The 24,651-nt window shown below is 43.4% G+C and overlaps 1 protein-coding gene across 1 annotated transcript in view; it reads left to right on the top strand.

Annotated features, from left to right (window-relative positions):
* The window catches only part of CDKAL1 (CDK5 regulatory subunit associated protein 1 like 1), a 1,139,765-nt gene that overhangs the window by 303,001 nt on the left and 812,113 nt on the right, over window positions 1-24,651 (top strand). The gene's annotated exons all lie outside the window — the stretch shown is intronic.

The following is a 24,651-nucleotide window of genomic DNA, read 5'->3' on the forward strand; positions in this document are numbered from 1 at the left end:
TGTGTGCCCATGAATTACTGTGATTAAAACCGCCATAGGCTGATGGGTGGAGTGCTCCGTCAGAGAGTCTATGTAGAAATATCAAAGACTGACCATCACTTCCAAATAGTAGTAGGCTCCTACCTACCCATAAAATGTAGGTTATCAGCCCAAGAAAGGTATCATATTAGGCTAGGTTCCAAGCAAAGAGGATTGCCTTGTCGTTGGCTGCTGGGTACACATGAATCTGCCAATTTATGCGCTAGGTATCTTCATTTTAACCTATTTCCTGAGCAGTAATGCAATAATTCATATATTTCATGTTTGCATACTACAGCATTAGAGTGCATCTTTAATTTGTTAGTTATATATGGAGGTGGCTGCTGTTACTTGCACCTGTTCACACATGCATATCACTATATGCATATATGGCTTGAGAAAGGCTCATTTGGATCCGAAACGTCGCCCAGACATGTGGGTTGAATAAATATTGCATGTTTTTTCACCAAGGATATGGAGTGCTACCTTAATTTTTTTGAATTTGTGTGCATTTGGAGCAATCATCGGACAGGCTGCCTGGGGGCCTTGCACCCGAAGATAAGTACCGTATATACTCAAGTATAAGCTGAGATTTTCAGCCCACTTTTTTGGGCTGAAAGTAACCCTCTCGGCTTATACTCGAGTCATACCCAGGGGTCGGCAGGGGAGGGGGAGCGGAGCTGTGTAATAATACTCACCTGCTCCTGGCGCGGTGTCCCTGCACATCCCTGGCTCCCCGGCGCCGGCAGCTTCTTCCTGTAGTGAGCGGTCACATGGTACCGCTCATTACAGTAATGAATATGGACCCGACTCCACTCCCATAGGGGTGGAGCCGCATATTCATTACTGTAATGAGCGGTACCATATGACCGCTCACTACAGGAAGAAGCTGCCGGCGTCGGGAACAGACGTGCAGGGACCGCGCCAGGAGCAGGTGAGTATAACTTAGTGCGCGATGTTCAGCTGCTCCCTGTTCCACCGTCGGCTCCGCTGCATCTTCCGCATCCTCTGCACTGAAAATCAGTGCAGAGGATGGGAAAGACACAGCGGCGGTCGGCGGTGGAACGGGAAGCAGGTGAATATAGCAAGTGCTGGGGGCCTGAGAGGTATATATGTGATTTTTTATTTTTTTAATCGCAGCAACATCATATGGGGCAAATGTCTATATAGAGCATCTTGTGGGGCCATGTGCAGTGTTATATGGGGCAAATATCTGTATAGAGCATCTTATGGGGCCATGTGCAGCATTATATGGGGCAATTATCTGTATGGAGCATCTTATGGGGCCATGTGCAGCATTATATGGGGCAAACATCTGTATGGGGCCATGTGCAGCATTATAGGGCAAATATCTGTTTGGAGCATCTTATGGGGCCATAATCCACATTTGTGCAGCATTATATGGGGCATATTTTAATATGGAGCATCTTATGGGGCCATCATGAACTGTATGGAGCATTATATGGGGCTCCTGATTCAATATGGATATTCAAAAACACTTAACCTACTGATGTCTCAATTACCGTATATACTCGAGTATAAGCCGACCCGAGTATAAGCCGACCCCTCTAATTTTGCCACAAAAAACTGGGAAAACTTATTGACTCGAGTATAAGCCTAGGGTGGAAATGCAGCATTTACCGGTGAATTTCAAAAATAAAAATAGATCATTATTTCCCCATAGCTGTGCCATTTAGTGGTATGCACCGTTCATTATTTCCCCATAGCTGTGCCATATAGCGCTCTGCACCGTTCATTATTTCCCCATAGCTGTGCCATATAGTGCTCTGCACCGTTCATTATTTCCCCATAGCTGTGCCATATAATGCTCTGCACCGTTCATTATTTCACCATAGCTGTGCCATATAGTGCTCTGCACCGTTCATTATTTCCCCATAGCTGTGCCATATAGTGCTCTGCACCGTTTATTATTTCCCCATAGCTGTGCCATATAGTGCTCTGCACCGTTCATTATTGCCCCATAGCTGTGCCATATAGTGCTCTGCACCGTTCATTATTGCCCCATAGCTGTGCCATATAGTGCTCTGCACCGTTCATTATTGCCCCATAGCTGTGCCATATAGTGCTCTGCACCGTTCATTATTGCCCCATAGCTGTGCTATATAGTGCTCTGCACCGTTCATTATTTCCCCATAGCTGTGCCATATAGTGCTCTGCACCGTTCATACTGCCCTATAGCTGTACCATATAGTGCTCTGCACCATTCATACTGCCCCATAGCTGTACCATATAGTGCTCTGCACCGTTCATACTGCCCCATAGCTGTGCCATATAGTGCTCTGCAGCGTTCATACTGCCCCATAGCTGTGCCATATAGTGCTCTGCACCGTTCATACTGCCCCATAGCTGTGCCATATAGTGCTCTGCACCGTTCATACTGCCCCATAGCTGTGCCATATAGTGCTCTGCACCGTTCATACTGCCCCATAGCTGTGCCATATAGTGCTCTGCACCGTTCATACTGCCCCATAGCTGTGCCATATAGTGCTCTGCACCGTTCATACTGCCCCATAGCTGTGCCATATATGCTCTGCACCGTTCATATTTCCCCATAGATGCTCCACATAAATCTGTGCCGCTGCTGCCGCTGCAATAAAAAAAAAATGCCATAGTCACCTCTCTTGCTTGCAGCTCCCGGCGTCCGGTCCCGGCGTCTCTGCGTACTGACTGATCAGGCAGAGGGCGCCGCGCACACTATATGCATCATCGCGCCCTCTGACCTGAACAGTCAGAGCGGAGTGGCGCCGGGAAGATGGAGCCGCGCCCGGCGGGCTGGAACGGGGACAGGTAAATATGACATACTTACCTGGTCCCGGCGTCCGGCTCCTTCCCCCAGACAGCTGTCTTCGGTGCCGCAGCTTCTTCCTCTATCAGCGGTCACCGGCACCGCTGATTAGAGAAATGAATATGCGGCTCCACCCCTATGGGAGGTGGAGCCGCCTATTCATTTCTCTAATGAGCGGTCCAACGTGACCGCTGAGGAGGGGAAGAACTGCAGCACCAAAGACCGTGGGACGGCAGAGGGAGCGCCAGGATCGCTGGAAGCAGGTAAGTATGCCTCAGCGCCCTCACCCGCCGACCCTGCCGCCCACCTTGACTCGAGTATAAGCCGAGAGGGGCACTTTCAGCCCAAAAATTTGGGCTGAAAATCTCGGCTTATACTCGAGTATATACGGTAATTTTACTTTTACTGATATCTATTTTATTTTTTAAATTTACCGGTAGCTGCTGCATTTCCACCCTAGGCTTATACTAGATTCATTAAGATTTCCCTGTTTTTTTTTGGCAAAATTAGGGGGGGTCGGCTTATACTCGGGTCGGCTTATACTCGAGTATATACGGTAATTGTGCTGTTCCTTTTTCTTATTGCTAGCTATATATATATATTTTTTTTGTTTTATTAAACGGTCGAAATATGATCCCTCTTGGGACCTGCAGATTTTTTTTTTTTTTACACCCCACCCCCACCCCCACCCCCCCACCCCATAAATAAACGCATAATGCGGGAACTGCCTGAAGTATTGTTGTAGTATGTTTGGTTGACAAATATGACTGGTAGAACAGGTATGCAAAAAGTGAATTATGTATTTCTTTTCTTGTAAAAAAATTCATGTCGCAGTTTCCCAAAAAGCAGTTAACAAGAAATGCTAAGTAGGTAAACGTCCTAAAAGCCACACCTGTTACAGTTCACAATTACTGACATATATGTATGTAAAATTTGTCTAGTAAAACCAGTTTGCAAATATTAAAATTCTTGTAGCATGCACACTGTTGTTTAGACAGTGGCATTTAAATATTTTGATTGTAAAGAATTTTATTATCCTACGTAACCAAAAAAAAAAATATTACATCCACAAACGAAATTACACATTTAATGCAAAAATTTAGAACAGTTGCTTATCTGTTGTAACAAAATCTTAACCTTTTAAAAGCATTTTGCACCAGTTTCCTGATGTAAAAGGTTTGCTGAATCGCCTCAATAATCTTTCCTTTTATTTGTTGTTTGTGTGGAGTACAGATGTACCGTTTCCAAATACTGTCAAAAACCTTCACCTTCTGCAACCTTAACATACTCTGTAATTACATTAAATACAAACACATTCTGCTTATTCTTAAATGTATTATATGGATTTAGTGATACATTATATGATAGTGCTTATGATTTCTATTTGGCTGCTAATGTCCTATGTAATTAGTGCCTATTGATCATTATATGCATGGCCACTGCAAGGCACAGATGAACAAGTAAACGGATGGTGGAGATAATGGGAACATTGTTTTTTCTGGTCACATAATTTTTTTCTTCTCTGTAGCCATTATTAAGCATATGACATCATATGTATATAATGGGTTTACCTATTATGCTATCAAGCCATTCTTGCTCACCTCCTCATTAACTCCCTGAGCCAACTGCTGTTTGACTCTGTGTTTTGCCAGTCACATGAGAAAATGAATAGCTCATTTATTCTCTAAATCACTTAATGACTTAATAAGGTAATTAGTGAAGTAAGGTCATGATAGATGGCTGCATGTTACTGTTGTAAATGTTGTGGGCTGTGGTTACTTACGACGTTCTGCAGAGTGTTAAAAGTGCATCATGACTATTGTTCAAAAGTCACAATTGCAATATATATATATATATATATATATAAATTGACATAGGGTCCCCCTATAAAATCTTACCAGCAAAGGCGAGGCAGACAGCTGTGGGCTGATATTAATAGCCTAGGAAGGGGCCATGGATTTTGGCCCCCTCCCGGACTAAAAACATCATCTCTCAGCCGCCCCAGAAAAGGCACCTTTATAATATGTGCCAAATCTTAGCCTCGCTCTTCCCACTTGCCTTGTAGCGGTAGTAAGTGGGGTTCATATTTGTCTAGAAGACACCTATCCATTAGCAACCCCATAGTGATATTGTATAAAAACACAGACACCCACAATAAAGTCCTTTATTTGAAATAGTGGCAGACTCCTTTAATGAATCTTTATTAAACCATACTCACCAAGCGCCTAATCCACTGAAGCCATCATCTCCTGCAACAAAATAAAATAATAAACCACAATATTCCTCAGCTGTCCGCAGAGAAGATAATCCATAATGTCCCTTCATGATCTTGATGACTTTGAGAGCAGTCACTGATGTGAGTGCTCTACCCAGCAGCCGGCAATACACTGCGGGAGCAATTTCCTCCTGTCAGTATATCACTGAGCTGCTGTGAAAAAGTTCTCATGCAGCGGTGCCATAAGTGAGCGCATCGGAGCTGATTAGCTGATGAACTTCTCATGGCAGCGCAGCGATCTACTGCGGGAGTGATTGCCTCCTGTCAGTGTATCGCCGGCGGCCGACTGTTCTATACTTGAGATCCCCGTGGGACATTACTTGTGATTACGTGGACTATGGCGGAAAGGTGAGTATATGGTGGTTTATTATTTTACATTTTTTCTAGGAGACAAGGTCATCGGGGATTTGGTGTTAGGTGAGTATAATGTTTTTTGTTTAATTAGAATATGTATGTAATTATTTTGCTTTTTCTTTTCTTTTTTTTTTTTTTTTAAAAAGCACTGGCTGATTAGACTACGTCTCCTATCAGTGACACCTGCTGTAACTGTTATCAGTGACAGCAGACGTAGCCCGATGGGAGCAGTAGTCTCATCAGCCCATGCCTACTGAACTGCGGTAATTTTTTTACCGCAGGTCAAAGCCGCGAGTCACATCTGCGGGGTCACGCTGACAGCATGACCCCGCAGTGCTCTGACCGACGGTCTTACTCATGGTAGCGTTGCCGCCGATAATTACCTCCGCGCCGGTGTTTCCCACGCTGTCACACAGATGACAGCATTGGAAACACCATAGGAAGAAAAAACGCAAACAAAAACTCAGCAAATCTGCAAACATTTTTATACCTGCATTTTTGCCTGACTCAATTGAAGTCAGTGAATGAAAAGCGCTGCAGAAACACACAAAAGAATTGACATGCTGCAGAAAATAAATGCACTGTAAATACCCAAAGGAAAATTACTCATCATGTACACAGCACTTGAGGATTGTCATTGAATTAGCTTGCATAAGGATTCCATAGTGTTTTTTGGCCCAATTCCTCACAGAAAAAAAACGCAGCAAACACGCATCAAAACGCACAGTGTGCATGCAACCTCAATATCATCCCTTGAACAATTAATAGCTGTTAAAATTAGAATTAAGGTAGTTTTTTAATATAGAGCATCAATAAGTACCCCACCGCTCCTTGAAACTCTCTCCAATTTACTTATTTATAAAGACTACTAGATGGTGGCCCGATTCTAACGCATCGGGTACTCTAGAATATGCATGTCCACGTAGTATATTGCACAGCCCAGGTAGTATATTGCCCAGCTACGTAGTATATTGCCCAGCCACGTAGTCTATTGCCCAGCCACGTAGTATATTGCCCAGCCACGTAGTATATTGCCCAGCCACGTAGTATATTGCCCAGCCACGTAGTATATTGCCCAGCCACGTAGTATATTGCCCAGCCACGTAGTATATTGCCCAGTCACGTAGTATATTGCCCAGTCACGTAGTATATTGCACAGTCACGTAGTATATTGCCCAGTCACGTAGTATATTGCACAACCCACGTAGTATATTGCCCAGCGACGTAGTATATTGCACAGCGACGTAGTATACAGCAGACATGTATATTGCCCAGTCACGTAGTATATTGCCCAGCTACATAGTATACAGCGCAGAGCCACGTAGTATATTGCCCAGCCACGTAGTATATAACACTGGCCACGTAATATATAGCACAGCCCACGGAGTATATCACACAGCCCACATGGTATATAACACTGCCTATGTAGTATACAGCACAGAGCCACGCGGTATGTAACACAGCCCACGTAGTATACAGCAGTGTGGGCACCATATCCCTGTTGAAAAATTAATTAAAATAAAAAATAGTTAAATACTCACCCTCCGGCGAGATCCACCGAAGGTCCGGCGATACGCACACGGCTGCTGCCATCTTCCGTTCCCAGGATGCATTGCAAAATTACCCAGATAACTTAGCGGTCTCGCGAGACCGCTAAGTATTCTGGGTAATTTCGCAATGCATCTATGGGAACGGAAGATGGCGGAGGCAGCGGACAACGGATGGTGAGTATAGCAGGTTTTTTTAATTATTTTTAACATGACATTTTTTTTTACTATTGATGCCGCATAGGCAGCATCAATAGTAAAAGGTTGGGGACACACAGGGTTAATACCGGCGGTAACTGAGTGCGTTACCCGCGGCATAACGCGATTCGTTACCGCCGGCTTTAACCCTGTTAACCCTGTGTTAGCGGTGGCCGGAGGGGAGTATGCGGGCGCCGGGCACTGACTGCGGGGAGTAAGGCCATTTTCTTTCGGACTGTGCCCGTCGCTGATTGGTCGTGGTTGTTTTGCTGCGACCAATCAGTGACTTGGATTTCCTTGACAGACTGAGGCCGCGACCAATGAATATCCATGACAGACAGAAAGACAGAAGTGACCCTTAGACAATTATATAGTAGATTAGTTTATATTTTCTGTTTAAAAGTAAACTTGCCTGATTGCAGACAACATTCAGTATTATTCACTGTTTTAGGTAAGTCTAATCTCTAAATATTTAAGTAGCAGCCTACACCACTCCCATGTGTCTTTTACTGTCAAATTACATTTTTGCCTGAAATGCGCTTACTTTAATTTGTAATAATTTACAAGTGTTGATGAGCAATATTAGGGTGACTTGCAGAAACTAGGGATGAAATTAAGCTTTGCTTAAGTGAATGGAGGTGAATGGAGCGGAGGGCGAGTATAAAGTAGCACGCACTCGCACTCCATTCACTGCGTCCATCCCGGACATTAACGTTTGTTGAAATGCTGATTATAGGGCAGCCAATCAACAAACTTTATGGCTGTAATCCCTCCCTCAGTCATTAGCATTGGTTGATAATGGCGAAGGAGAAGGTGTACAGCTGAATACACAGGGATTCGCTCATTCCTAGCAGTAACGTATCAGACTTTGATGACAGTGGTTTTATGTTTGCAATTTAGGCCTCCTACAGGTTTTAGTCACTGTTGTCAGAAAAAATGGCGTCTTCAAATTGCAGTGTTAGCGAACTATGGTTAATTGGAGGGACTGCTGGCAGTATTTTTGGTTATAAGCTCTGTCGAATTGAGAGGTGTTGGCCAGGTTTTATTTCCTGCGCTGTACAGAATCACAATCAACATGTACCAGTGCTACCATCGCAGCCAACAAAGTACGTCAGTTTTGGGAAAAAGTGAGAATCCCGGCAAGGCAACAATATCACGTGATCAGTAAGGTGAAGAGAATGTTTGGTCAATGGAAGAGTCTCAAGAAGAATGCTAAACAGCGAACCAAAACACAAAAATCCAAGAAGAAATAATTTGTTAATAAACTTGATGATTTGTTTGATGTCCTCATGCTGATGCCATGAAATATATAAAACTTCATGAAGACTGTGATTTCTTAGTTGCTCAAAGAGAAAAAGGTCATCGTGGAAGCATGGGACCATTACACAAAAAGTTGGCCAGGTCGAGGAATGAAAATTTGAGAGAATTACATTCAGACAAATTAAGAAAAAAGGAAATTGAGCTTGTTCAGCATTCGACAACATCTGTTGAACTTCGCAGTAATAGTAGCAGTTGCAGCGACAACGGCGCTTCCGACAAAGAATAGTGTAAGGATGAAGAATATTTTAGTCCCAAGAAATGTAAATTGTAAGATCTGTCAACATTTTGATTCCGGAAGTTGCTGCAGCTCTAGACAGAACTATTACCAGTGATAGAAAAGCGATCTACCTGCTTGCTGCTGCTTCTCAGTCTCTTGTCCATCATCCAGACAGTCTCACGTTGAATAGGGAATCTATCAGACAGGCTTGTCGCCGGCATAGAGAGATTGCAACAAATGCTATCAAAGCTTCCTTAGATAGCAGTGGTTCACTGAATGTACAGTGGGGCGGGAAAAGGTTGGCAGGGCAGACCCGCAATGAAATTTCTGAGCGACTGGCAGCACTAGTGTTAGGACAACATCTGCAAGGAGTTTGTATGTGCTACCTGTTTTTACGTGGGTTTCCTCCTGGTTCTCTGGTTTCCTCTCACATTTCAAAGACATAATGATAGGGAATTTAGATTGTGAGCCACATCGGGGACAGCGATGATAATGTGTGCAAACTGTATGGCGCTGCGGAATATGTTAGCGCTATGTAAAAATAAAGATTATTATTATTAGGAGGAAGAGCTAAGAAGTTGTCGCTGGTCCCAGAGATACTAAGCAGCACAAGCTAAGGTTGTATTCCAGGTTCTGTAGGAATGGCAGCTCTTGGGTAAAGTGAAGTTTGTCATTTGACAAGACCAGTAGTAATGCTGGTAGAAACGCTGGTGCTTGCGTGCGTGCTATTGCAACAGAAACTGCAGACAGAACTACTGAGGTTGCCGCGTAGGCATCTCATTCCCAAGCTAATTATTGCAAGCATTTTGATAAATTGTTGTCCGGCATTAGCAAGTCCAAATATAAAGGTGTTTGAAAGCTTTTCGGCTGCCCAGAATCAACTGGATAAAACCAAGTTTTCTGCTGAAATGGAATATGACACAGTTTCAACTGAGCTAGGTCCACTTAAAGTGTCAGTTGAATTTTGCCCCAACCAGCTTCCACAATGCCATCCAAGAGATGATTACAGGGAATTGTTGACACTGACACTCATGTTCCTTGGTTCGCCTGCAAACCCAGACATACACATTAATACTCCAGGCACCTACCATCGGGCCCGATTAATGGCTAAAATGCTATAAACTTTAAAGATCTTCATGTTTTCTCACCAATTTCATTTAACTTTAACAGAGCTAAAAAAAATTCTCAATTTTGTACTTTTACTGTTTGCTTATACTTGAAGGCTTGGCACCTCTTTCAGATCCCAGCCACATCACTACAAAATGACTTGACATTACTGCAAGAACTCATAGCATAAAAGGAATTCAACGTGCCCGTTGCTGAGGCAGCAATAAAAACTTTCAACAGACACCTGTGGTATCTCCGTGATGATATGGTGGGTCTGGCTTTTTCTGACAGTGATGTTCCAACTGCAGAAAATGCTGAGATGGTACTGGCTCTGCTGAAGGAAGGCAACGATGTCTATGCAACTCACGTGCTGCTTCCCGAAGACCTTGGGTCCCACAAGATGCTTCATCACTTAATGTCGCCAAATACAAAAAAAAAAAAAAAAAACTGTTCGTTTCACTGAAAATTTTCTTCAACATCCTTGTCTGTGGCACACTAATGCAAGTTACATCGATGCATCCTCAAAAGTCACCAGATTGAAAGTCGTGAAGGATGCTGCCGAACGCACTCATGAGCACATTCCATTCGTCACTGAGCACCTAAGACGAGAAACCGTCTATTTTCCAAATATTTGTTAGTTTTGTGTTGATCGAACCACCAGTAAACAATGTTGCAACGTTACAAAATTTTGGGTATGTTGCAATCGCACCAAAAGTAATTATTCCCAGGGGTTGGACCTGTGTGTGTGTATGTGTGTATATATATATATATATATATATATATATATATATATATATATATATATATATATATATATATATATATATATACTCGAGTGGAGTATAAGCCGAGATTTTCAGCCCTTTTTTTAGGCTGAAAATGCGGCAGGAGTGGCGGCAGTCACATTATACTCACCCCCTCCCCGTACTGTCCCTGCTTCTCAGATGGTCTCTGGCGCTGGCAGCTCTTTCGGTTCAGCAATCACATGGTACCACTCTTTAAAGTAATGAATATGGACACAGCTCCACTCCCATAGCCATGGAGCACAAATTCATTACTTTAATTAGCTGTACCATGTGACCGCTGAACACTGGAACAAGCTGCTGGAGCCAGAGACCATCTGAGAAGCAGAGACCGCGCCAGGAGTGGATGAGTATGACGGGGGAGGGGGAGCCATGCGATATTCACCTGTCCCTATTCCAACGCCAGGCTGGGTCTTCCGCATCCTCTGGCTGTGACGTTAAGGTCAGAAGGCGCGATGACGTGTTTAGTGCTCGCCCTCTGCCCGAACAGACACTGCAGAGACCTGGAAGACACAGCGGCGCGCAGTAATGGAATGGGGACAGGTGAATATCGCAAGTGCCGGGGGCCTGAGCCAGTGGTGACACCGGCACCAGGCCCCCATAGTGTGCCGGTGTCCCCTCCTGCTCCGGACACCGGCACCTGGCACCCAACGATGAGAGGTGAGTATGTCTTCTTTTTTTTTAATCGCAGCAGCAGCATATGTGGCATATTATTCTATGGAGCATCCTTATGGGGCCATCAACCTTTATGGAGCAGCATATGGGGCATATTATTCTATGTAGCATCTTTTGGAGCCATCAACCTTTGGGCTGTGTGCACACGTTCAGGATTTTTCACTATAAAAACGTGATAAAACCGCAAAAAAAAAGCATACATTAAGCTTCCTATTATTAGAATGCAATCCGCAATTTTTGTGCACATGTTGCGTTTTTTTTCCGCGGCCTAATCACATTCCGGAAAAAAACGCAGCATGTTCATTCTGTGTGCGGAATCGTGGGGATTCCACACACATAGGAATGCATTGATCCGCTTACTTTCCACATGTGGCTATACCCACCATGCGGGAAGTAAGCAGATCATGAGCTGTTGGTACCCAGAGTGGAGGAGAGGAGACTCTCCTTCAGCCCCTGGGAAACATATACCTGTAAAAAAAGAAAAAAAAAAAGTGATATTCTCACCTTCCGGCAGCCTTCCCGCTCCTCGCGCTGCTTCCGTTCTCAGGGATGCTTTGCGGCAATCACCTGTGATCACGTGGTCTCGCAAGACCGCTACGTCATCTGGGGTCATTGCCGCGAGGTATTATTGGGAACGGGAACACTGCGAGGGTCACCGGAAGGTGAGAATATCACAATTTTTTATTAATTATTTTTAACATATCTTTAGGCAGCATCAATAGTAAAAAGTTGGTCACACTTGTCAAACATGATGTTTGACAAGTGTGACCAACCTGTCAATCAGAAAACGCTAGCATTCTGCAAGCTAATTACGCTTGTATAACGCTATTGTTTAGCGGGAAAACACATGCCTATTTTGCATGCGCTTTACCTGCGGTACAGTTGTGGAATTGCCGCAGAAATTTCCGCGGCAATTCCGGATGTGTGCACATAGCCTTATGGAGCATTCTATGGGGCATATGATTCTAGGGAGAATCTTATGGGGCCATCATTAACCGTTGTGCAGCATTATATGGGGCATATTTTTGTATGGAGCATCTTATGGGGCCCATCATGAACTGTATGGAGCGTTATATGGGGCTCCTGATTCAATATGGATATTCAAAAAACATTTAACCTACTGATATCTCAATTAATTTTACTTTTATCGGTATCTATTTTTATTTATGAAATTTACCAGTAGCTGCTGCATTTCCCACCCTAGGCTTATACTCAAGTCAATAAGTTTTCCTATTTTTTGTGTGGCAAAATTAGGGGTCTCGGCTTATACTCGGCTCGGCTTATACTCGAATATATATATATATATATATATATATATATATATATATATATATATATATATATATATATATATATATATATATTTTTGCATATTTGCAGAATTGTTTTAAGTCTGCCACATTGGAGGGTTTCCGAACATGAGCCGCATTTTTAAGGTCATGCCACAGCATCTCAATCTGATTCACCCCTTAGCTACGTTCAGATTAGCGTTTCCCGACGCTGCGTCGGGAAACGCAGCGACGACGCACGCGTCATGCGCCCCTATGTTTAACATGGGGGACGCATGCGTTTTTCTTGTTGCGTTTTCCGACACGTGCGTCGTTTTTGACGCTAGCGTCGGACGCAAGAAAATGCAACAAGTTGCATTTTTCTTGCGTCCAATTTCGTCAAAAAAACCACGCACGCGTCGCAAAACGCAGCGTTTTTGCGTGCGTTTGCACGCGTTTTTTCGTGCGTCGTGCGTTGCGTCGCCGACGCAGCGGCGCGCAACGCTAATCTGAACGTAGCCTAAGTGACCAGGAGTATTTTTGATTTTGCATTTTCATTTTTTGCTCCCCTTCTTCACAGAGCCATAACTTTTTTATTTTTTTGGTCAATATGGCCTTGTGAGAGCTTGTTCTTTTGCAGGGCATGTTGTACTTTGAACGACACCATTGGTTTTAACACATACTGTACTGGAAAATGGGGAAAAAAAATTCCAAGTGCAGTGAAATTGCAAAAAAAAGTGCACAGTTGTTTTTTTTGTTTTTCTTAGCAGGTTCTTTTTTTTATTAAGTGGTGAAAAAATTTCCAAAGTTTTTTTTAAAAAAATAAATAAAATTGTGCCATTTTCCGATACCCATAGTGTTTTCATTTTTCACGATATCGGGTTGGGTGTGGGCTTATTTTTTGTGTGCCAAGCTGACTTTTTTTAATGATTAATTTTGGTGCAGATATGATCTTTTGATCGCCCATTATTGCATTTTAATGCGATGTTGCGGTGACCAAAAAAAATCGTAATTCTGGCATTTTGACTTTTTTTTTTCCTCGTTTTGACTGTTTCCTCATTACACAGCTGATTTGTGCCAGAAAAAGTGGCCTCAGCTCCATAGCCCACATCAAAGGGAGGGAGTCCGACATCGGCGTACTATTACGTCGGATGTCAGAAAGGGGTTAAAGTCGGGATTTTGACTAGGCCACTCCAAAGTCTTCATTTTGTTTTTCTTAAGCCAGTCAGAGGTTGTCTTGCTGGTGTGTTTTGAATCATTGTCCTGCAGCATAACCCAAGTGCACTTCAGCTTTAGGTCACGAACAGATGGCTGAAGATTTTCCTTCAGTATTTTTTTTGAAGACAGCAGAATTCATGGTTTCATTTACCAAAGCAAGTCTTCCATCAAAACAGCCCCAGACTTCACATTACCACCACTATATTTTACTGTTGGTATGATGTTCCTTTTCTGAAATCTTGTGTTACTTCTACGCCAGATGTAATGGGACAGACACCTTCCAAAAAGTTCAACTTTTATCTCATCAGTCCACAGTTTTCTTTCAACAGTCTTAGGGATCATCAAGATGTTCTCTGGCAAAACTGATACGAGCCTCTGTTTTTGCTCAGCAGTGGTTTTTGTCTTGGAACTCTGCCATATAGGCCATTTTTACCCAGTCTTTCTTATGGTGGAGTCATGAACACTGACCTTAAGGCTATGTACACACGTTGCGGATTAGGCTTAGGAATTTCTGATGTGGATTCTGCATCTCTTGGCAGAAAACGCAGGTGCGGATTTGACACGTTTTTTGTGCGTATTTTGAGCGGTTTTGCTGCGGATTTTGTGCGGATTTACTGAGTTTTTTATCCTGCAGATTTCTATAATGGAATGGGTACAAAAACGCTGCAGATCCACAAAAAAGAAGTAACATGCTACTTCTTTTAATCCACAATGTTTCCGCACGAAATTTTCCGAACCATTAGCACAGCATTTTTTTTTACCATTGATTTACATTGTACTTTAAATCACTTGCGGATCTGCAGCGTTTCTGCACCACAAAAAACGCTGCGGATCCGCAGGAAATCCGCAACGTGTGCACATACCCTAACTGAGGCAAGTAAGGCCTGCAGTTCTTTGGATGTTGTTGTGGAGTCTTTTGTGACCACTTGGATAAGTAGTCGCTGCACTTTCGGGGTAATTTTTGTTGGCTGGCCACTCCTGGGAAGGAGTTTTCACCATTTGTGTATAATGGCTCTCACTGTGGTTCCCTGGAGTCCCAAACCTTAAGAAATGGCTTTATAACCTTTTCCAAACTGATAGATCTCAGTTACTTTGTTTCTCATTTGTTCCAGAATTTCATTGGAGAGGGGCATGATGTCTAGCTTTTGAGGTTTTCTTTTGGTTTACTTCAATAGGCAGGTTCTATTTAATTGATTTCTTGATTGAGAACAGGCGCAGCAGTAATCAGGCCTGGGTGTGGCTAGAGAATTGAACTCCGCTTCCCAAAGATTTGATAGTCCACAATTAATGTATGTTTTAGGGTATGTGCACACGTCAATATTTTTAGCGTTTTTTTTGCGGAATTTCGCCATAAAAACGTTATAAATCCGGTAAAAAAAAAAGCTAACATTATGCATCCTATCTTTTAGAATGCATTCCGCATTTTTTGTGCAGATGTTAGCGTTTTTTTTCCGCAAAAAAAACGCATACCGCAAAAAATCCGGACATGCTCTATCTTTTTCCGGATTTTTTGCGGATTTCCTATAAAAAAAAAACATTCCGGAAAAAAGAAAAAAAAAACGCAAAAAATCCGCGCAAAAAAACGCGCAAATTCCGCGAGAAATCCGCGCGAAAAAAGAACGCGGATTTCTGGCAGAATTCTCAGGATTTTGTCAGGAAAAAATCCTGACGTGTGCACATACCCTAAAATGTGTGTGTGTGTGTGTTGGTGGTGGGGAGATTAACTTTTTCACACAAGGCCCTCTATGTTTGGATTTATTTTGCCCTTAATAAAAAAGACCTCATTTAAAAATTGCATTATGTGTTATCTTTGTCTAATATTTAAATTTTTTTGTGATCTTAAACATTTAGGTGTGACAAACGTGCAAAATAATAGGGAATCGGGAAGGGGCAAACACTTTTTCACACAACTGTATATATACACACAGACATGGCAAAAAAGAGACAAATTGGACATAATTAAACACTAAACCCTAAAACTAGCCATCCTCAACTTAATATTTGGTTGCACACCCTTTGAAATAACTGCAATCACTCACTTCCTATAACCATCAACAATCTTCTGACACCTCTCAACTGGAATTTTGGACCAATCTTCTTTTGCAAACTTCTCCAGGTCTCTCCTAGTTGAAGGGTGCTGTCTCCAAACAGCAATCTCTCAATAGTTGTACAACGGGACTTAGATCCAGAGAAATACGGTACTTGATTTTCGGCAACGATTTCAAGGGTGAAAATACTTAAGGCCATTACTTTATAATCTTCATATATGTCCCTCTCTCCATCCATCCTATTACAGTAGAACATGGTTAGTCAGTGAGGGGAATAGCACACACTTTATTGCCAGGGCTGCTATTCTGGTCCTGTGATTCACTGTATCAGTGATTTACTTGCAGCAGTGTCCAGGACAGGACGTTATGCTGAGGCTGTGTGTGAAGCTGCATGGCGGAATGGAAAGGTTTAGGTGTAATAGTCAAGGGAGCATTGGGAAAGAAATAGAGTACAAACTTTACATATTTACAGTCCTGCTCATTATTATAGGCACCCATGACATTTACCCTATTTTGCGGATTATTAGATGCTCCGGATTATAAAACGCACCCCAAATTTTGAGAGGAAAAAAAAAACTTTTTTTAAAAAATAAAATGGTGGTGCTTCTTATAATCCATGCGTCTTGTTGCTTACTGGGGGTGGTGACTGCGGTCAAGCGGTGAAGCGGGGTCCCAGGGTCGCTGCTGGAGGAGGAAAGAGTGGAGTGCTGCTGCATACCACAGGCTGGGATGGTGGGGGTGTTCTGGTGTGCAGTGCGCCGTTGTGGGTGTCTCTGGTGCTGCGCGGGTGTGTCTGGTGCTGCGGGGCTCTGCCGACATTTTGTGAAAGGCCAGAGCCCCCCGTAGTTCCATGGTTTCCTATGTGGTGGATTCTGGGAAAATGGCTTCCTGGGGTGGCGCATGCGCAGATGGAGATCTTTGCACCAAGATCTCGGGAGATGAGATCTCCGCGCTGACAACCACAGCCTGTTTGTTGGGCTCTCCATGCATGTGTCGTGACTGTCACATAGCCGTGACACATGCAACTGCCGCGACAATCAGCTGATCGGCTGGCGCAATTCAGGAAGCCGGGTTCCCTCTGCAGCTTATTCAGCAAGCGCTATAGCTTGCCAAATAAAAGGGAACCCAAGTAAATTCGCTCATCTCTAATTCTGACAGCTTACACACCCTGCACTAGGTGGCAGGAGTAGTCACAGACTGCTCCCGTCACTTTAACCCCCGAAATACTGCAATTGCAGAATTCGAAAGCCGACAATGGGCTGATTACTCCTCTGCCTTTGGATCGGACATCCCGCGGCAATGATCGTTGCCATTGTGAGCGGATGTTGTAATGATGATATCCGGGTCACCAGAACTATTAAACTTGATGCTTATGTGCAGTGCATGATCAGCAAGTCACTGCAGCACTGACAGCTTCTATGGCATGCAGATGCTGCTTCATCTCCATGCTATAGAAGTGATCAGCCTGCAAATAATGATTGTCCCATAGTGGGACAAAGTAAAAAAGTTAGGAAAAGTAATGTTAAAATACCGTATATACTAGAGTATAAGCCGAGATTTTCAGCCCAAATTTTTGGGCTGAAAGTGCCCCTCTCGGTTTATACTTGAGTCATGGTCAGCGGCAGGGTCGGCGGGTGAGGGGGAGAGAGGACTGTCGCATACTCACCTAGTCTAGGTGCTCCTGGCGCTGTCCCTGCCTGTCCCATGGTCTTCGGGTGCCACAGCTCTTCCCCTGGTCAGCGGTCACGTGGGACCGCTCATTAAGGTTATGAATATAGACTCCACTCCCATAGGGGTGGAGCCGCATATTCATTCCTCTAATGAGCGGTAACGCTGACCGCTGACAGAGGAAGAGGCTGCGGCACCCGGAGACCATCTGTCCGGGATAAGGAGCCAGGGACGCCAGGAGCAGGTGAGTATTACATATTTACCTGTCCACGTTCCACCCGCCGGGCGCCGCTCCGTCTTCCCGTCCTCTGCACTGACTGTTCAAGTCAGAGGGCGCGATGACGTACTAATCTGCGTGCCGCCCCCTGCCTGAACAGTCAGTGCGGAGAGACACCGAGACGGGACGCTGAGGAGCTGCGGGCAGCAAGAGAGGTGAGTATATCATTTTTTTTTATTGCAGCAGCAGCATTATATATTGCACAGCTTTATATGGAGCATCTATGGGGCCATAATGAACGGTGCAGAGCATTCTATATGGCACAGCTTTATATGGAGCATCTATGGGGCCATAATCAACGGTGCAGAGCATTCTATATGGCACAGCTTTATATGGAGCATCTATGGGGCCATAATCAACGGTGCAGAGCATCTATTTTTATTTTTGAAATTCACCGGTAGCTGCTGCATTTCCTACCCTAGGCTTATACTCGAGTCAATAAGTTTTCCCAGTTTTTTGTGGCAAAATTAGGGGGGTCGGCTTATATACGGTAATTGCAAAAATATTTTAAAAAATAAATGGTAATAAAAAATCAATATATACAGTGGGGCAAAAAAGTATTTAGTCAGTCAGCAATAGTGCAAGTTCCACCACTTAAAAAGATGAGAGGCGTCTGTAATTTACATCATAGGTAGACCTCAACTATGGGAGACAAACTGAGAAAAAAAAATCCAGAAAATCACATTGTCTGTTTTTTTATCATTTTTTTTGCATATTATGGTGGAAAATAAGTATTTGGTCAGAAACAAACAATCAAGATTTCTGGCTCTCACAGACCTGTAACTTCTTCTTTAAGAGTCTCCTCTTTCCTCCACTCATTACCTGTAGTAATGGCACCTGTTTAAACTTGTTATCAGTATAAAAAGACACCTGTGCACACCCTCAAACAGTCTGACTCCAAACTCCACTATGGTGAAGACCAAAGAGCTGTCAAAGGACACCAGAAACAAAATTGTAGCCCTGCACCAGGCTGGGAAGACTGAATCTGCAATAGCCAACCAGCTTGGAGTGAAGAAATCAACAGTGGGAGCAATAATTAGAAAATGGAAGACATACAAGACCACTGATAATCTCCCTCGATCTGGGGCTGCACGCAAAATCCCACCCCGTGGGGTCAGAATGATCACAAGAACGGTGAGCAAAAATCCCAGAACCACGCGGGGGGACCTAGTGAATGAACTGCAGAGAGCTGGGACCAATGTAACAAGGCCTACCATAAGTAACACACTACGCCACCATGGACTCAGATCCTGCAGTGCCAGACGTGTCCCACTGCTTAAGCCAGTACATGTCCGGGCCCGTCTGAAGTTTGCTAGAGAGCATTTGGATGATCCAGAGGAGTTTTGGGAGAATGTCCTATGGTCTGATGAAACCAAACTGGAACTGTTTGGTAGAAACACAACTTGTCGTGTTTGGAGGAAAAAGAATACTGAGTTGCATCCATCAAACACCATACCTACTGTAAAGCATGGTAGTGGAAACATCATGCTTTGGGGCTGTTTCTCTGCAAAGGGGCCAGGACGACTGATCCGGGTACATGAAAGAATGAATGGGGCCATGTATCGTGAGATTTTGAGTGCAAACCTCCTTCCATCAGCAAGGGCATTGAAGATGAAACGTGGCTGGGTCTTTCAACATGACAATGATCCAAAGCACACCGCCAGGGCAACGAAGGAGTGGCTTCGTAAGAAGCATTTCAAGGTCCTGGAGTGGCCTAGCCAGTCTCCAGATCTCAACCCTATAGAAAACCTTTGGAGGGAGTTGAAAGTCCGTGTTGCCAAGCGAAAAGCCAAAAACATCACTGCTCTAGAGGAGATCTGCATGGAGGAATGGGCCAACATACCAACAACAGTGTGTGGCAACCTTGTGAAGACTTACAGAAAACGTTTGACCTCTGTCATTGCCAACAAAGGATATATTACAAAGTATTGAGATGAAATTTTGTTTCTGACCAAATACTTATTTTCCACCATAATATGCAAATAAAATGTTAAAAAAAACAGACAATGTGATTTTCTGGATTTTTTTTTCTCAGTTTGTCTCCCATAGTTGAGGTCTACCTATGATGTAAATTACAGACGCCTCTCATCTTTTTAAGTGGTGGAACTTGCACTATTGCTGACTGACTAAATACTTTTTTGCCTCACTGTATTCTATCTCTAAATAAATATTTGAATGAAAAAAAATATATAAACAATATTTGGTAAAGCCACGTCCGCAACGACCCGACCTATAAAACTGTCCCAGTTTAACCCCTTTAGTGAACATCATAAAAAAGGCAAAAAACAATGCTTAATCATAATACCGACAAACAAAAATGGAATAACAATAGATCAAAAACACAGATATAAATAAACATGGTACCTCTGAAAATGTCATCTTGTCCCCCAAAAACAAGCCCCATACAGCTCCATCAGCGGAATTATAAAAATGTTATAGCTCTCAGAATAAAGTGATGCAAAAACAATTATTTTTTCTATAAAATAGTTTTTATTGTATAACAGCACCGAAACCTAAAAAAATTATAAATGAGGTATTGCTGTAATCGTACTGACCCGAAGAATAAAACGCAATGATCTGCATAACCCTCCCCCCCAAAAAAATCACATTGCTGTTTTTTTTCCATTGTCTCCCAAAAATCGTAATAGAAAGTGATCAAAAAATGTAATGTGCTCGAAAATGTTACCATTAAAAACATCAACTCATCCCACAAAAAACAAGACCTCGCATGACTCTGTGGGTCAAAATATGGAAAAAATTAAAGCTCTCAAAATATGGTGATGCAAAAACTATTTTTTTTTTGCAATGAAAAGCATGTTTTAGTGTGTGACAGCTACCAAACATAAAAACCTGCTATAAGGCCTCTTTCACACGTTATGATATTTCCGGTACCAGAGATATCAGAGTCCGTGCTAGTGATAAGTGTGGCACATGTGTGCCGCATCAGTACCACATAGACGTCACCAGGGAAGAAGCGTTACTGTAAGCGCTGTTCCCCGGTGACTGGTGCTGAACACTGCTCTCATCATTCTCCCCTTCTCTGCCGGCTATCAGCCAAGTAGGGGAGAATGATGGATGAAAGTTATATTTAAGTAATAGAAGAGACAACAGGCGGTGGCTGATGAGACTATTACTCCCATCAGCCTACCCCTGCTGCTAGTAACTGTGACAGCAGGAGCGGCTGATGGGAGTATTCATCATCCGCCGCCTGCGCAATAAATAAATGAAAAAGCGGCATGGGTTCCCCTGTATTTTCTATAACCAGCCAGGTGAATCTCTCAGCTGGGGGCTGCAATCCTCATCTATTATTTTCAGCAAGGCTGGTTATCAAGAATAGGGGGTCCCCATGGTGTTTTTTTTAAATTATTTAAATAATTTGAAAAAACTGCATGGGGGTCCCCTCCATTTTTGATATCCGGCCTTGCTAAAGCTGACAACTGGGGGCTGGTATTTTCAGGCTGGTAAGGGGCCATGGATAATGACCCCCCAGCCTAAAAATAGCAACCCGCAGCTGCCCAGAAAAGGCACAATTCTGGCGCTTTGCCTGGCTTTTCCTACTTGCCCTGTAGCGGTGGCAAGTGGGGTCCATATTGTGGGGAGTTGATGTCACCTTTGTAAAGATTAAAATCCTTTAATTGAAAAAATGACACAGACTCCTTTAATAATCTTAAATAAACCATACTTACAACCTCGCCTAGTTCCACCAAAGCCCTTGTCCTCCTGTAATAAAACAAAAATTTTAAAAAAAGCATAATTATAACATACCTGTCTGTCGTTCTGTCCCACGTCGTAATCCATGTCTGGGGCATAATTAGTTTTCAACATGGATGGTGCCAAAATGCGACCGTCCAGGCTGAGAACCACTGGTGAATGAGCTGCTGGGAACACAGTGTCAGTAACCAGGGGTGACGTCATAGAGGTTGCATCTGGTCACTGAGGCTCTGTTCCCAGCCTAGCTGAACTGCGGTGACTTCAGTGAGATTTCCGCTAGCACTGTGAGCATGGTGCTAGCGGGGATCTCACCGGGTCTCACCGCTTCTCATCCCGGCTGGGAACGGAGCCCAGTGACCGGAGGTAACCTCTATGACGTCACTGACGCTGCGTTCCCAGCAGCTCATTCACCAGTAGTTATCAGCCTGGACGTTCGCACCTTGGCAACAGCCAAGTTGAAAATTAATTATTCCCCAGACATGGATTACGGCATGGGGCAGAACGATAGACAAGTATGGGGTACTGTTGTTTTTTTTTATTTTAGTTTTATTACAGATAAACAAGGGCTTCAGTGGAATTGGGCATTTGGCGAATATAACTGTGTTTTGTTATTTTTAAATAAAAAGTAAAACTTTTGTTTTATTTCTAATAAAATACTTTGTTCTGGCTGTGTCTTTATTTACCATGTAACCATAGGATTGGTAATGGACAGGTGTCTTGTAGACGCTTCTCTATTACTAAGCCATGGGCTTGATGTCACCTGACAATACAAAGGTGACCTCAACCCCAAAAATATGAACCCCACTTGCCACCGCTACAGGGCAATTGGGAAGAGCTGGGCAAAGCGCCAGAATTAGCGAATCTAATAGATGTGCCTTTTCTGTGCAGCTGCAGGCTGCTATTTTTAGGCTGGGGGGGGGTCAATATCCACGGTCCCTTACCAGCCTGACATTACCAGCCCCCAATTGTTACCTTTAGCAAGGCTGGTTGTCAAAATGGGGGGGACCCCACGCTGTTTTTTAAAATTACAGTATTTATTTAATTAATTTGAAAAAAACAGCGTGGGTACACTTCTATTCTTGATAACCATAACCTTGCTGAAGATGACCGCTGAGGATTGCAGCCCCCAGCTATGAGTTTTCCTAGGCTGGTTATAGAAAATATAGATGAACCCCTTGCCTTTTTTTTCATTAATTTATAGCGCAGGCGGCGGCTGATGAATACACCCATCTGCCGCTCCTGCTGTCAAGGGTATTACCAGCAGTAGGGGTAGACTGATGGGTGTAATAGTCCCAACAGCTGCCGCCTGCTGTCTCTTTTGTCACTGAGATGTAACTCTCCTCATTCTCCCCTGCTCTCGCCGATCGCCGGCCGAGCAGGGGAGAATGATGAGGGCTGTGTTCAGCACCGCTGATGCATGTCACATGGATGACACCGATGTGTGTTATGCATATTCACGTGTGCGGGATGTTTTGTGGCCTGTGCTGACATTAATAAATGAACATGTTAACGTGTTTTGCACACTGACGTGCTCAGACCCATTCACATAAATAGGCAAATAGCACTCCGTCCCCCCCTCCCCCCCCCCCCCCCCCCCCCCCCGAGTCTCTCCATATGGCTATGTAGTACTGTTTCAGCCACATATGGGATATTACCACGTTCAGTAGTAATTGTGGTACCAATTTTGGTGCCATTTTTACCCTCTTCTTGTGTGAATATCTAAAATCTTTGGCTAAAATGAAATTTTGGTGGTAAAAATGTAGTTATTTTGTCTTCACTGCCCAATGGTATAAAATTCTGTGACAAACCCATCGTGTCAATATGATCACTGCACCCCTAGATGAATTCATTGAGAGGTGCAGTTCATAAAATGGCGTCACTTATGGGGGTTCTTCTGTTTTGGCACCTCATGGGCTCTCCCAGTGGGTCATGTCACCTGCAAACCATAACAGTAAAATCTGGCGCTCTTTGCCTTTTGAGCTTTGCACTGGCCTTGAAACACATTTCCCTATTATATGTAGGGTATTGGTACACTCAGGAATAAATGGACCTCAGTTTGTTGTTAAAAAAAAAAAAAATCCTATTCGCTCTTAGAAAAATTAAAACCTTGGGGCCAAAACAACATTTTAGTGGTAAAAATGTAATTTATTCTTTCTTCACCACTCAGTGGTATAAAATTATGTGAGGCACATGTGGTGTTAATATGATCACTGTGCTCCTAGATGAATAAGTTGGGGAGTGTAGTTTGTAAAATGAGTTCACATATAGGGGGTTTCTGCTGTTCTGGCACTTCAGGGGCTCTGCCAATGCGACATGGCACCCTCAAACTATTCCAGCAAAATCTGAACTCTAATATGGTGCCTCTTCCCTTCTGAGCTTTGCATTGTGCCTCAAAAGTAGTATTCCCCTACACATGGCATATCGGCGTACTCAAGTGAAATTGCACAACAACTTTCGGGGTCCAATTTCTCCTGTTACTCTTTTCACAATAAAAAATTGGGGATGAACGCAAACTCTCCGTCAATATTTGAACAAAATGAAACACTAAAGCAGGAGACCCTTGAGGACCCCACTGCTGACACGGAAACATAAAAAAATCTAGACAGCAGTTTGCCAATATGGACGTGAATAAGCTAAAATCAGATGGAGCTGTTTGGTAAAGCACATCAATCTACTGTTTACTGAACATGAAATGAGACCTACAAGGAAAAGAACAACATACCTACAGTCAAATATAGGGAAGGTTCAAAGATATTTTCTGTTTGTTTTGCTGCATCTGGCACTGGGTGCCTTGACTGTATACAATGCATCATGATATCTGAACATTACCAAAGGATTTTGGGTCGCAGTGTAGTGCCCAGTGTCAGAAAGCTTGCATCTTAGGTCATGGTTCTTCCAGTAGGCCAATGACTAGTGATGAGCGAATATACTCGTTACTCGAGATTTCCTGAGCACGCTCAAGTGTCCTCCGAGTGTTTTTAGTGCTCGGAAATTTAGTTTTTATTGCCACAGCTGAATGATTTACATCTGTTAGCCACCATAAGTACATGTGGGGGTTGCCTGGTTGCTAGGGAATCCCCACATGTACTTATGCTGGCTAAAAGATGTAAATCATTCAGCTGCGGCAAGAAAAACTAAATC

This window comes from Ranitomeya imitator, chromosome 6, assembly GCF_032444005.1.
Source record: "Ranitomeya imitator isolate aRanImi1 chromosome 6, aRanImi1.pri, whole genome shotgun sequence".
NCBI classification, from domain to species: Eukaryota; Metazoa; Chordata; class Amphibia; order Anura; family Dendrobatidae; genus Ranitomeya; species Ranitomeya imitator.